We start from the raw sequence: 15,249 nt of genomic DNA, 5'->3' as shown, positions 1-15,249 counted from the left end.
TGGGACACGACTGTACCATAGCGCGATAGTTCCGCTAACAGCGACTCATTCTTTAGAAAAGGGGGAACGTTGGATCGGAGTATTTTAATTTTATCAGCTGGGGTATCGAGTGGGGAAACCAAAACGAAGTGTCCATTGTCCGTGGACAGACCAGCCGCGACAACCTCATGTACGAGGCTTTCCTTAGCTAAAAAAAAAAAAACCACGATACGTTTATTCATTCGTGACGCTGCACGGATCTTTTCCACACCAATGATATTTCCAATAGCAACTAGAACGGGCACTCGGTAGAGCGCATACCTTCGCCGCAGCTACTGTTCTGTACTTGGCATGGGAGTGTAGGGAACAGAACAGTGAACAGTTTGGTGCTGATTTCATGCAAATCGGATAAGAATTGACCGAGTTATGACAAACAAGATCGGGCATTGAATTCTGAACATTTTGGCATTAGTTGCATGCCAATTGGATAAAAATTGACTGCGCTATGGTAAAAATACGATTTTGACCTTTTCGTGACCTTGACCTTGACCTTTGACCCGATTGCTCCCAAAATCTAATCAAATGTGTCCCGTATAATAACCAATCATCCCACCAAATTTCATGCAATTCGGTTGAATACTTTTTGAGTTATGCGAATAACATACACACACACACACACACAGACATACAAATAAATACACAGCGATCAAAACATAACCTTCCGCTTTTGCGAAGGTAATAACAATGTGTTCCACACTAACCTCATCGGGAGGAACACACACCACACCATGCTTCCGTGTGAGAGCTTCGAAAGCCGCATACGGGGAACGTGTCGACATTTTACCAATTCAAAATTACCCGGACTAAGCCGAGTTGGAGTCGGGGGAAAACTGGAAAAGGCAGGGGCCGGGTACAGCTTTCTGTAAAAAGCAGGGAGAATAAACCGCAAAAAAAACTCCACTCAGCATGTACCAGCACGAGAAAACAAACGCAGTAAAACACACCTCTCAATGAGGAAAAGGGCGATAAACCACAGCAACTCGTTAGAGTGCCAATATACTACCACTCACAAAAAAACCGAACCGGCGCGGGCGGGCGGGGGTTGAGGGGAATGGGTGGACAGGCGGGCGGGGGATGAGGGGAACGGGTGGGCGGGCGATGAGGGTAACGGGTTGAGGGGAACGGGCGGGCGGGGGGTGAGGGGATCGGGCGGGCGGGGGTTGAGGGGATCGGGCGGGCGGGGGGTGAGGGGAACGGGCGGGCGGGGGGGTGAGGGGAACGGGTGGGCGGAGGGGTGAGGGGAACGGGCGGGTGGGGTGTGAGGGAAACGGGTGGGCGGGGGGTGAGGGGAACGGGCGGGCGGGGGGGTGAGGGGAACGGGCGGGCGGGGGATGAGGGGAACGGGCGGGGGATGAGGGGAACGGACGGGCGGGGGATGAGGGGAACGGGCGGGCGTGGGATGAGGGGAACGGGCGGTGGGGTGAGGGGAACGGGCGGGGGGTGAGGGGAACGGGCAGGCGGGGGTGAGGGGAACGGGCGGGCAGGGGGTGAGGGAAACAGGCGGGCGGGGGATGAGGGGAACAGGCGGTGGATGGGGGGAACGTGCAGATGAAGGGGAGAATGGGCAGGGAGCTGGGGGAGGAAAATGGGAGGGGAGGATGAGGGTTGTGGTATCGGGTTTCATGAAAGGGAGTGGTGGGGTCAGATGGAGAGTAAACAATGTGAAGATAAACAAAAAATGGGAAAGAAAAGGTGAAAACGATGAGAAAAAGGGAGCGAAAGATCGAAAGTCAAAGCAGCTCGTACCTCACCACACATGCACAGACGCCATCTTACCACGCACAAACACACCAACAGCCAACAGGAGGCGAGAGAGAGAGAGAGAGAGAGAGAGAGAGAGAGAGAGAGAGAGATATGGATGGATATTCACTAGAAGGAGAACACACAGCTTGGTGGCAGCCACCCAAGTAACGGGCAAGGTCAGTGCAGGTGCACCCAGTTCCTGCGGGCCAAGTGTGGGAAGTGTCGACTTGGGCGAATTCCAGACAAGGGTGCTGTCGGTGGTGGCCTTCTTGCCGAGAAAATGCAGCAACTGTGGGCTGTGCTGACAAGTGCTTTTCGGGCAGCCCCTCTCTGGTGTGAACGCTATCTGGCTTGATGCATTCAGACAGTACATCACGTTGGATGAACTGTGAGATACAAGTGTTTGAGGAAAGAGGGCGAAAGGGAAAGGAATTATCGAAGGTCTTCAGCTTGTGAGTTCTTAGTGTAGCACGTGCGCATAGAGAAAAGAGCAAAACTCCACAAAGTGCATTTACCCCTTCTGGTTTTTTTGTAGGCCTACGTACACTTCTTTATCTCCGTGCCTAACAAACCCTCTGTGCAGGAGTTCCAACTTCTCACTCCGATTAATGACTGCTCGGCTCAAATGAGCACGTGTGCATTGCTGAGTTAGTACTGAAGGGATTGCGTGGAAGCGGTTCACCTACATTTCAACTGTCGAGTCTGGATTAAATCCTCGGTTCGACAATAAACCAGGATTGGTGCTTCGCAAGCAGGATTCTTGTCGCTAAGCGCTCGATCCCTCAGATGGACGACAAGCTTGGGACCCATCTGCTGGCATTAGCTGGCAGATGTTAAAGACTGTCACAGTGAAGAATACTGTACGTGAGGTATCGCCCACTCCCTGGCCAGATGATAAATTCATGACCTAACCCTGAAGACATTAAATTGGCAAATCAGTCTTTGTGCTCATCTTTATCTAACACTGACTTTCATTATTAGATCCAACAGCAAAAAGATTATGAGAAAAGAGAAGATTATGAGATTGCTGAGTTGAAGAAATGAGCAGAGTAGATCTCATGTAAATTGATGAGCGAATGTCCAGATATTAAGAACTGGCATATATATAATCAACGATTCAAGTGGGTATTCTTATTGTTAAGATTGTAATAAGTTGGCAGTTTAATAATGTCTTTTAAATTTTGCATAGCTGGCCTAGCTATGGTCTTCACTCTTCATGCTCCATATGCATCTGCTTTATAAAGGCTAATCAACGCATGGGGTAAGTTTATTGATCAGAATTGAAAGTATTCCAAGAGTATTTTCACCATTTCCATTCCTTCAGGGGAAGTCTTACAAGGGCTGGAGCTGCAAAAATTCTGGCCCTACCAAGTATGTACCAACGACAAATCAATCATCGACTACACGTATGATAGGATCACAGATAATTACCTCCGCCCACAAGGGTGGATAGAGGTTATGTTTTCACCCCTGTCTATTTGTCTGTTTGTCTGTCTGATTGTGAACAAGATATCTCAAAAAGTTATGGACGAATTTGGACGAAACTTGGTGGGCAGGTTGTGTGTGTGACAAATGACGCATGCTTCCAACTCATGACAATGCATCAGTCTGGTTAATATAAGACTAATAGTATTTGTAGTGAACCCCTTCCGTGAACCACGCGTGGAGTACGAGGCATCTGGTGCGGTCCAGCCATCACAATGACCTTCCACTTCCCCTTGAAACATCTTCGCTTATTTTGCTTGCAGTGGAAAATAAATTAAAGACCGTACTCTAAATCAAGCGCTCTTCAAGACGTTGAGCTCAAAGACTGAAATTCAAATCGAAAACTAATTTACCTAGCAGTTATGAGGTGGTGTTGTACATAAAATGGAAGGGTTTGGTAATTTGTGGCAAGTTTATAGAGGAAAATTTAAATTATAGCTATCAGCTATTATTGAGAATCTGTGTTCGAGAAAAGAAAAGAAGAGAATATGGTTATGGTTTTGTGGTTGTGTGATCTGATTATTTTAATGAACTCCATTTATGTAAGCTTTTTCATTCTTTTTCTGGGGCATGTGCAATGCATTTCAAGAGTTGTTTGTTTGTGCATTCACACCACCATTCCACTCTTTCCACCTTGATTTTGTTTATACTCACCATTATGAAAAGGGTGTTGTTTGGACTATGAATACATATTTCACTGCTTATACCCTTGTGCAATTATAATAACATAGAGTTCCTGTAATATCTCCGCAGTATAAATGGCTTTCCTGTTGGCATTGCCCATGGTCGATCCCCAACATTCTCTCTCCTTTAGTGTTACCTCTATATGGTCTTTGCCTGTATATGTCCATCGCTAGGTGGGCTCTCTCGGGTGTGCAAAAGGTTTCACCTGAAAACAAAGCAGCTGTTAGGGACTGGAATGAGCTTTTCAACAAATATGATTTTCCTCTGTTAAGGGGAGCTATTAGAATGCCTCGACACATTCCGCTTCGCCTGTGACTAAGAAAAGGAAACATATTTAATGAATTCTAAAATTGCAGGTTTTTGCATTTGGGGTAGATTGACAGTTCCAAATTGGCTGGACGTTAAAAAAAAATTAAGTGTCTATTGGTACTACTTATTTTATTTATAAATTTATTAATTAAACTAGCGTGACTCAGTGCACTCCGTGTGCCTCACCACACGTCATTTCAGAGGGATAGGCATCTTTGACCATTTTGGTGTCTTTTGGGTCTTCAGGGTATTTTGGGTCTTCAAGGTGTTTTGGGTCTTCAGGGCCATTTGGGTCTTTAGGATCCCCTGGGCCTTTAAGGGTATTTTGTGTCTTTGGGGTGTTTTGGGTCTTCGGGGTCATTGAATTCATTTGGGTCTTCGGTGTCTTCAGGGGCTTTTGGGTCTTCAGTGTCTTTTGGTTCCTCTGGGTCTTTGGGGTATTTTGGTTATTTGGGGTATTTACGGGTTTTTTGAGTCTTCATGGTCTTTAAAGGTCTTTGGGGTCTTCAGGGTGTTTTGGGTCTTCAGGGTCCTTTGGCTTGTTGGGGTCTTTTGGCTATTTGGGGTATTTTGGATCTTCGGGGTATTTTGGGTCTTAAGGGTCTTTTGGTTCCTCTCAGTCTTTAAGGATCTTTTGGGTCTTCGGGTGTTTTTTGGTCTTTTGGGTCTTTTGGATCCTTTGGCCCTTTAAGTGTATTTTGGGTCTTTTGGGTGTTTTGGGTATTTGGGGTATTCGGGGATTTTTGGGTCTTCATGGTCTTCAACGGATCTTTGTGGTCTTCAGGGTGTTTTGGGTCTTCAGGGTATTTTGGGTCTTCGGGATATTTTGGGTCTTCTGAGTCTTTTTTTTTGTTTGTTTTTTGTATACAGAATCGAGGCTCGTGAAAGAGCTAACATTTATCACAAAAGAAAAAATCAAACAGACAAACAAAATATATAAAAAGAGGGAGCGGTAGACAAGATGGGGAGAGAAGGGGAAGCACACAAACACAACATTTGAGAGCAGGGACATCGGGAGATGTGTGGGAGGGAGAGGGCTTGGGGGGAGGAGGCGTGGGAAGGGGGACGGGGGTGGGAGAAGTATAAAACATAAGGTCACCAAGGACTTACAGGAAAGAAGTTGGTATTTCAAAAAAGTGGATTTGGGGTGAAATTAGTGGGGGTAGAAAAGATCAAGGTTTTGGATGGGGGAAGATAAGAGATGGTGGTGAACAGCTGTTTTAAAGACCTGGGGGGAGGATTGGGATTGAAGAGAGTGAGGGAGTTTGTTCCAGAGGTGGGAGAAAAGAGGAATGAAGGAGTGAAGGTGAGCAGAGAGTCTTGATTTTGGCAGTTTTACCATAAGAGGGTTGCAGGCAGATCTTGTGCGACCGGTAGGAATATTTGGGGGACAGAGCCCAGAGAGAGCTGGGGGAGCAAGGCCGGAGAGGAGTCGGTAGAAGACGGAAAGGCCACCAACCTGCCTGCAGTGAGTAAGTGAAAGGCCCTCGGAGATAGCTTCATCGCGGAAGATTCCAATGATTCTGAATGCTTTCGTTTCAACAGCGTGAAGACGAGCTAGGTGTGAGGCAGGAGCACCAGCCCAGAGGGGAGAGAAGTACTCCATTGAGCTGCGGATGAAAGCCTTGTATGTGGTGAGGAGCTCAGGTGTGCCAAGAAAGGACTTCGCACGACGGAGGATGCCCAGTCGGCGACTGGCTTTGGAGGCCAGCTTGCAAATGTGGTTTTCCCAGGAACGATCATGGCAGATAGTGAGACCCAATAGCTTAAGTGACAGAACTTCTTGGAGAGGATTTTTCAGAAAGTGGATGGGAGGGTTGTCCAGTCGGTCTTTTTGGAGAGACATCGTAAGAGTGTGAGATTTGTCAGGATTGAAAGACATGTTCCACTTGTTTGCCCAGTCTGTGATTTTGTCCAGGTCTGCAGAGAGTGAGGAGGCTGCAGACTGCCGATCTGAGGTATGAGGAATGGAGCGGCAGAGAGTGGAGTCATCAGCAAAGAGATAGAGAGGATTTTCAAAGAGTCAGAGAGATCATTGATGAAGACCAGAAAAAGCACCGGGCCCAGAACACTGCCTTGGGGAACTCCAGCCTGAACAGGAAGAGGAGATGAGAGAAACCCATTCAGGGCCACACATTGACTGCGACTAGAGAGGAAGTCTGCCAGCCATGCATGGAGATTTCCATGGATACGAAAGGAGGAGAGTTTGGTGAGCAGAGCGGGGTGCCAGACCGTATCGAAGGCATGTGATATGTCAAGGGAGACAGCTCTAATTTCCTGTTTGGCATTGAGGACCTCCATCCATTGTTGAGACAGCAGAAGCAGCATGTCCAGAGTAGAGTGACCTGGTCTGAAACCAAATTGATGATCCGACATCAAGCCATTGGAGAAGAGGAAAGATTTCATATCCAAAGCAATGATGGATTCCATGACTTTGCTGATAATTGGGAGAAGGCTGATTGGTCTGTAGTGGCAAGGATCTGTTTTTGCACATTTTTTGTGTAAAGCAGTGATGTTGGCTGATTTCCAAGCAGATGGCAGATGACCTTGAGCAAAAGAGAGGGTGAAGAGAACAGAGAGAGGGAGTGAAAGAGCGGAACAACAGGATTTTAGGATACGTGGGCTGATGCCGTCAGGTCCAGTTGCAGAATCAGAGTAGAGGGTTGACAGAAACTTTTCCACCATGTCAGGAGGAAAGGACACGGAGTCCAGGAGCATCTGGGTACGACTGGGTATGGTGGGTACAGAGAGGGATGGGTATGGGACACAAGATTTAGAGGCAAACACAGAGTTGAGGCATTCAGCTTTTTCACGTGCGGAGTCAGCTGTGTAGCCGTTTGAGGTAAGGGAGGGGATGGAGGGGGAACATGACTTTTCGCTCTTTCACGAGCCTCGATCTTGTATACAAAAAAAAACAAAAAAAACAAAAAACACCAGAAACAGATTTGACCAGACTCCACCAGGATTTGGAAGAGGGAGACAGATAAGAGAGTTCTGTCCTGAGAACAGAGAGATATTGTTTCCTGGCTCTCCTGAGGGTGGACACACACTTGTTTCGGGCTTTGTGAAAGGAAATGAGATTTCCTTCCGTTGGATTTGCTTTCCAGGAGACAAAGGCAAGTTGTTTCTGGGCAACAGCCTCACCACAAGAATCCGTGTATCATGGACGAGAGGAAGGGTTTGACAACTGAAGACGAGATGGGATAAATCTGTGCATGAGAGAGAGCAATTTACTTTGGAAGAATTCCCAGGATGAGTTGATGTCAGAGGCGGTCGAGATGGGAGACCAGTCCAGATGATTGATGGCTGCTTGAAGACCGTGCCAGTTGGCCTAGGTGAAATGCCAGCCTCGTCGATGCTGAGGAGACTCTCTGAGAATGGTCAGAGAGATGTCCACTTTAACAAGCACATGATCAGATGAGCCGATTGGAGCAGAAGAAGAGCAGCAGACATTTTCAGGGAAGTTGGTCATAACCAAGTTCAGAAGAGAAGATGCTCCGTTGACTGAGATCCGGGTCAGGAAATTGACAGATTGTGTCAGTCCCAGTGAGTCGCAGAAGTCCTTTGCTGAGGAGCCATGGCTGGTGAGAGAGGTACCCACACCCAGCCAACTGCCATGGTGACAACTGAAATCACCACATATGAGGAAGAGAGAGTTGGGATGAGTAGATAGAAGTTGCTCCATATTATCAGACAGCGAGATGTAGATGGAGTCATCACTGTTTGGTGGACGGTACAACACACATATGAACAAAAGGTGGGAGCGAAGGGGAAGCCGTAGCCAGAGGTATTCCTGGGGGTGAGGTGGAGAGAGGGCAGTGCAGGGCGAGTGAGGAATAGAGTTTTGATAAAGATAGCAACCCCACCTCCAGGACGAGGCTCAGGTCTATCATACCGGAGGAGGGAGTAACCCGGGAGAGATACTAAGGAATCAGAGACATCATGAAGGAGGAAAGTTTCTGTTCAGCAGATCACGTCTGGTTTGTCAGAAGCAACCTGTATGGAGAGATCAGTCAAGTTTGAGCGAAGGCCCCGGATGTTTGAGGTCCATACCGTTAATGAAGAGGAAGGGGAAGCATCGGATACAGAACAGGGGGGGGGGGGGAGGGGTAGGGTAAGATGTGGAAGAGGATGAAGATGTAGGGAGAGCTGTTGTAGGTGTGTCAGAGATTTCAGAATAGCTTGGAGAAAGGGAAGGATGGGGCGGACAAACGGTTTGATGGTGATTGGGTGAGGCACAGTGAGGTGTTATTTGAGGAGGGGGAAGAGGGAGGCAGAAGGTTGGGGGAGATGGAGGTGAGAGTTGGAAGGGGGAAGAAGTGGGGAGAATGCTTTGCGGAGGAGGGGTGAGAGGGGGGAAATGGAGAAGAAATGAGGGTGGGGAGTTTGAAGGGGAGGAGCTAGGGGGGAGTTTAGGAGGGAAGGAACAAGGGGGGGATTTGAAAGGGATGGGAGATGGGGGAGATTTGGAGGGGAGGGGCAAGGGGGAAGATTTGAAAGAGATGGGTGATGGGGAAGATTTGGATGGGAGGGGCAAGGGGGCAGATTTGGAGGGGAGGGGTGATGGGGAAGTTTTGGAGGGGAGAGGTGATGGGGAAGATTAGGAGGGGAGGGGTGACATTGGATTTTAGAAAGTGTACTATTAACGGGAAATGAACATTTATTGCAAAATGAGTTTCTTGTGACCTTCGATTCAAAAATACGTTTGAGGACGCTGGAGGGGGGATGGAGTGCAGATGAGTTTACAGAATGTAGGAAAGAGGAACTGTAAGAGATGGAAAAAAAATTTGGAATGAATAGATTTGGTGAGCAAGTCGAAAACACCCTTTTAAAGAAGAATAAGAAAAAGGTGTTATAATATATGACAGAATACAGTACTTCAGGGGAAAGTTTAAACATTTTAAAAATTTAACAGTGAAAACTATTTGGGGAAATGGAGGTGAAACACGTGATCGAAGAGTCTTTTGGCTCTTATGGGTCTTTTGGCTCTTCTGGGTGTTTTGGGTCGTCGGGGTCTTTATAGGGTTTTTTCGGTCTTTGGGGCCATTTGGTTCTTTGGGGTATTTAGGGTGGTTTGGGTCTTTAGGGGGTTTTCGGTCTTGGTGGCCATTTGAGTCTTCGGGGTATTTTGGATCCTCGGGGCCTTTAAGGGTATTTTGGGTCTTTGGGGTGTTTTGGGTCTTTGGGGCCTTTGTGGTCTTTGGGGTCTTCAGGGTATTTTAGTTCTTCGGGGGCTTTTGAGTCTTTGGGGTGTTTTGGGTCATTGGGGTGTTTTGGGTCTTTGGGGTGTTTTGGGTATTTGGGGTTGTTTTGTGTCTTCAGGATTTTCAGGGTCTTTTGGGTCTTCAGGGGCTTTTGGGTCATCGGGGTCTTTTTGGGTATTTTGGGTATTCGGGGTATTTTGGGTCTTCAGGGATTCACGGCTATTTTGTGTCTTCAGGGGTCTTGGTGGTCTTAATGGTCTTTGGGGCCTAAAGGGTCATCAAAGATCTGAGGGGGCCTCAGCAGTTTAAACTGAATTAAGAGCTCACGGACTGTGTTTTGGGTGTTAATTTTATTTGAAGAAGAAGACGTTTTGTCACATATAAACATGCATAACCATATACGTTTGCTCTATTATAATAAGATGTACTAATATATATTCTTATTATTATTATTACTTTTATTATTATTATTATATTCTTATATATCTATATGTATATATCTGTCTTGTGTTGTGTTGTCTATATGTAATGAACAACTCCATCAAATTTTTGTGAAATCGTTCCAAACTTCTGGTACCGTATGCATCTATCTCTCCCGTGTGTTTGTCCTAAGGGTATTTTCCTGAATTATTTCGGGGGAAAAGTTTTTTTTTTTTTTACTTAAACCTTCAACTTCAATTGTTTACAAAATCACGTATCGTTCGTGCGACCCCCACTCTCCCCCGTTGGTAACCCATTCTCCCCTATGTGTGACCCACTCTCCCCCGTGTGTGTGACCCACTCTCCTCCGCGTGTGTGACCCACTCTCTCCCCCGTGTGTGACCCACTCTCCCCCGTGTGTGTGACCCACTCTCCTCCGCGTGTGTGACCCACTCTCCCCCGCGTTTGTGACCCACTCTCCCCCGTGTGTGTGACCCACTCTCCGCAATGTGTGACCCACTCCCCGGTGCAGTGTGCGTGATGTGGGAGGGATGGGGGCCGGGAGGGAAAGGATTTGAGCTCTTGAAGTCACATTTTACATGAGATGTAATTATACATTTCAAACTGTATTTCCCATGTGCACGCACATGCATTCACATGTTATCAGAAGGAAATAAATTGTGTCGATTACATCATTTGTGGATCTGATAAATTGCCAGTAACCATTTTGAAAAACTGAATGTGCAGGTGCGGCATCTAACTCAATCTATCTATAATTCCAGTAATCTCTGTGTGTATGTATGTATGTATGTATGTCTGTATGTCTGTGACCGCTGTTTCTCGACAACCACGGGTCCGATATACTTTAAACTTGCCAGGTATATTGCTGGGGACCCGAGGATGTGCCTTTTCAAGGTTTCATATTAATCGGACAAGTAGTTAGCGAGCTATGTCCAAAAAACGATTCAACCAATCAGAGAGCAGCGAGCTATCACGTGTGCCGAACGTGCCGAACAGACTCTGCCTCGGACGGCACATTTGAGAGCGTATTCATTTATTTCACGTTGGCAAACTATGTTGGCGTTAAACTATGTTTTAAAACTAATTAAAACTACTTTGCGATTCTTTCGCTTTCCTGCGCGTTTGTGCACGCTATGGCGATTTCTTTACCAAACTCCGCAAGCCGTTCGCTTTGGACCAAACCATTTCATGTAAATAGAGGGGGGGGGATTGTCACCGTACTCGCAAGCCGTTCGCTTTGGACCAAACCATTTCATGTAAATAGAGGGGGGGGATTGTCACCGTACTCGCAAGCCGTTCGCTTTGGACCAAACCATTTCATGTAAATAGAGGGGGGGGATATAATTTTAGATATATATATAGTACGGGCATGCCCTAGTATGTCCAAATGTCACACACGTCCATGCCCGTGGGATTCCACTAGTCTTTCCACTAGGATTCCACCCACTAGTCTTATTATAAGAGAGTAAACGTATATGGTTATGTATGCGACCAAAGCGTCTTCTTCAAATAAAATTATTAACACGCTCTGAATTAACCCTCTTAATTACGTTTAGACTACTGAGACGCCTCAGACCTTTGACGACCCTTTAAGTCCCCCAAGACCCTTAATACCACCAAGACCCCTGAAGACCCAAAACACCCCGAAGACCAAAAAATACCCGGAAGACCCAAAAGACCCCAAAGACCGCAAATACCCCGAAGACCCAAAATACCCAGAAGACCCAAAATACCCTAAAGACCCAAAACACCCTGAAGATCACAAAGACCCTTAAAGACCCTGAAGACCCAAAAGCCCCTGAAGACGCCAAAGACCCCGAAGACCCTGAAGACCCAAAAGACACCGAAGGCCCAAAAGACCCTGAAGACCCCAAATACCTAAAAGACCCCGTAGACCCAAAAGACCCCGAAGACCAAAAAGACCCCGAAGACCCAAAATACCCTGAAGACCCAAAAGACCCGGAAGAACCAAACTGCCCAGAAGACCCAAAACACCCTGAAGACCACAAAGACCCTTACAGACCGTGAAGACCGTTAAGCCCCTGAAGACACCAAAGACCCCAAAGACCCAAAAGACACCGAAGACCCAAAAATACCTGGAAGACCCAAAATACCACGAAGACCCAAAAGACCCTGAAGACCCAAAATACCCCGAAAACCCAAAAGACCCTGAAGACCCTGACCCCAAAGACCCAAAAGACACCCAAGACCCAAAATACCCTGAAGACCTCAAAGACCCCAAAGACCCTGAAGACCCAAAAGACCCTGAACACCCAAAAAGACCCCAAAAACCCAAAATAACTCAAAGACCTAAAAGACCCCGAAGACACAAAAGACCCTGAACACCCAAAAAGACCACGAAGACCCAAATACCCCGAAGACCCAAAACACCTTGAGGATCCCAAAGACCCTTAAAGACCCTTTAGACCCAAAAGACCCTTAAATACCCCAAATAACCAAAATACCCAAACGACTCTTAAAGACCCAGAGGAAACAAAAGACCCTTAAGACCCAAAAGTCCCTGAAGACACCAAAGACCCAAAACACCCCAAAGACCCAAAATACCCTTAAAGGCCCAGAGGATCCAAAAGACCCTGAAGACCCAAAACACCATGAAGACCCAAAATACCCAAAAGACCCTGAAGACCCAAAATACCCCGAAGACCCAAAAGACCCCGAAGACCCAAAATACCCTAAAGACCACAAAGACCCTTAAAGACCCTGAAGACCCAAAATACCCCGAAAACCCAAAATAACCCAAAGAGCCAAAAGACCCTGAAGACCCAAAAGACCCCAAACACCCAAAAAGACCCCGAAGACCCAAAATACCCAAAGACCCAAAACACCTTGAAGACCCCAAAGACCCTTAAAGACCATTTAGACCCAAAATACCCTTAAATACCCCAGATAACCAAAATACCCAAACAATTCTTAAAGACCCAGAGGAAACAAAAGACCCTTAAGACCCAAAAGCCCCTGAAGACACCAAAGACCCAAAACACCCCAAAGACCAAAAAGGCCCAGAGGATCCAAAAGACCCGACAGTATGACAATGTCGCGGACAATCCCTTTCCCGGGAAACCTCAACTCATTCGCGACCAATATCAAAAAAGTCCGCTCACAGCCGAAACGCGATGCACGGCTGTGTCTCTCTCCTGGCCGTCTTCTCCTGCTCCTCCTCCTTCCAGTTCTTTCCCGCTTTTTTCTTTTTCCTCCACAAACATTTATTTTTACCTTTTACTAAAGTCATCTCCATTTCACACAAAAATCTTAACAATATTACCTGAAACTAAAAATCCTACAAGTAAATAATCAACAACAAAGGCGGAAGTGACGAATCCGTAACAATATCTACATATCTGGGCAGTGTCTGTGTTGTCACTGAACTACTCCCTCAAATTTTTCTTTCCTTGGTTGTGAAGTGTTTTTAATAATGTGGTGGTGATGTGTTTTGAATTACTTGGTGTTGAGGTGTTTTGCATTACGTGGTGGTGAGGTGTTTTGAATCATGTGGTAATGAGGTGTTTTGAATTATGTGGTGGTGAGGTGTTTTGAATTACGTGGTGGTGAGGTGTTTTGAATCACGTGGTGGTGAGGTGTTTTGAAGTACGTGGTAATGAGGTGTTTTGAATCACGTGGTGGTGAGGTGTTTTGAATTATGTGGTAGTGGGGTGTTCTGAATTTTTTGGTAGTGAGGTGTTTTGAATTACGTGGTAATGAGGTGTTTTGAATCACGTGGTGGTGGGGTGTTTTGAATTACGTGGTAGTGAGGTGTAATCGTCCCAAACTTTTCAACAAAAAAAACCAAAAACATTTCAACCTAAATCTTCAACCTAAATTGCTTATGAAAATCTAATATCACAAACACTACAAATACATTTTGTGCAAAATAATTGTTGCTATTATGATTGGTGTAAATCATGACAACACAGCAACCCAGGTACAATCATTAGCCTCAGTTTTGAAGTTCTGTTTTTCCACAAGTAACTTTTCACTTTTTAAACTTCTTTTTCCCATCTGCTCATCCACTCTCAAACTGGTGATCATAAAAATGTTCCTCATATGCAATAAATAAATGATTATGAATTAAATTGTTTGCAGGTCACCGGTCATTTCTAAACTGGTTGGCCTTTTGAAGAACTCAGATTTTGGGGTTTTTTTCTATATATTTTTTGTGGGGACAGAAAACACTGCTCTACACCCACTAATGTGGCTGGGGATCATTAATTATTACCTTTCACATAACTACAAAAGCTTTAGGCACGACAGAACAATTTTTAATAAAATCCAACTTTTTTTCAAATTTCTCAAAAAATTATAAAAATAAATAAAAATATCGCACCTTTTAGAACCCTTTAGAATTACCCTTTAGATGCCTTTACAATTAACATTTAGAACCCTTTAGAATTACCCTTTAGATGCCTTTACAATTAACATTTAGAACCCTTTAGAATTACCCTTTAGAACCCCTTTAGAATTACACTTTAGACCCTTTAGGACCCTTTAGTATGACCCTTTAGAAGCATCTAAAATAGAACCCTTTATAATTAAACACAGTGGGTTAGAAAGGTTCTTCTTCATTTTTGATGGACAGATGGAAGAAAGGACAAAGCCAACTATTGGAGTGGCTTCACCATTTAAAAACACTCCATCAGCACTCACTGACGAACCTCTGAAAGTTTGACAAAGATCCGTTTGGCCATGGATGATACGGGTATATGGGCAATAATAGCAGTGGGACATAATCGTACCGGTAGCGTGTTCATTTAGCGATGCACTCTAAGAGTGTTGTTCTAATTTTGCCAATGTTTTTTGCTTCTGGTATCTGTAGAGAATCTTTACATTTTGAAACCCTTCAATGATCACTTGGTACATCTAACAGCACAGCATCCTGTCATTCAAAAAATAATTATGAGCTTCTGCGTGATCATTCAATGAACGATCAAAGGATACAAAATGGTGCCATTGACCAATATAACCATAAACTTCCTGGACATGCTATGTTGCTACTCATATTATATGGCACTCTATTGGTGTCCCCACCTCTCTCTCTCGTGGTCCTTTCGTCCTGTTGTCCCCTGAACCATTCAGTGTTTAGGCTCTTCCATGAGCCTTGACTCTGTATACAAAAATCTTGTCATAGGTTGGCAATCATTGTGCAGCCTTGATGGGCCAAATAGTCTCTTTCTGTGTTGAAGACCTTTGGAAGGGAAGTCAGATATTATATATTCTGAACCATGGTGTCAGTCCATGCGTTTGTCTGTCTCCCGTTTACGGCGGCCACTTCCCTCGCTGCGTTTGAAAAGCTTAACATTCACTTTTGAAATGACACGAGAACAGGCAT

This window comes from Myxine glutinosa, chromosome 2 (genome assembly GCF_964187855.1).
Source record: "Myxine glutinosa chromosome 2, kmMyxGlut1.1, whole genome shotgun sequence".
Lineage (NCBI taxonomy): Eukaryota > Metazoa > Chordata > Myxini > Myxiniformes > Myxinidae > Myxine > Myxine glutinosa.
This window is presented reverse-complemented; position numbering follows the sequence as displayed.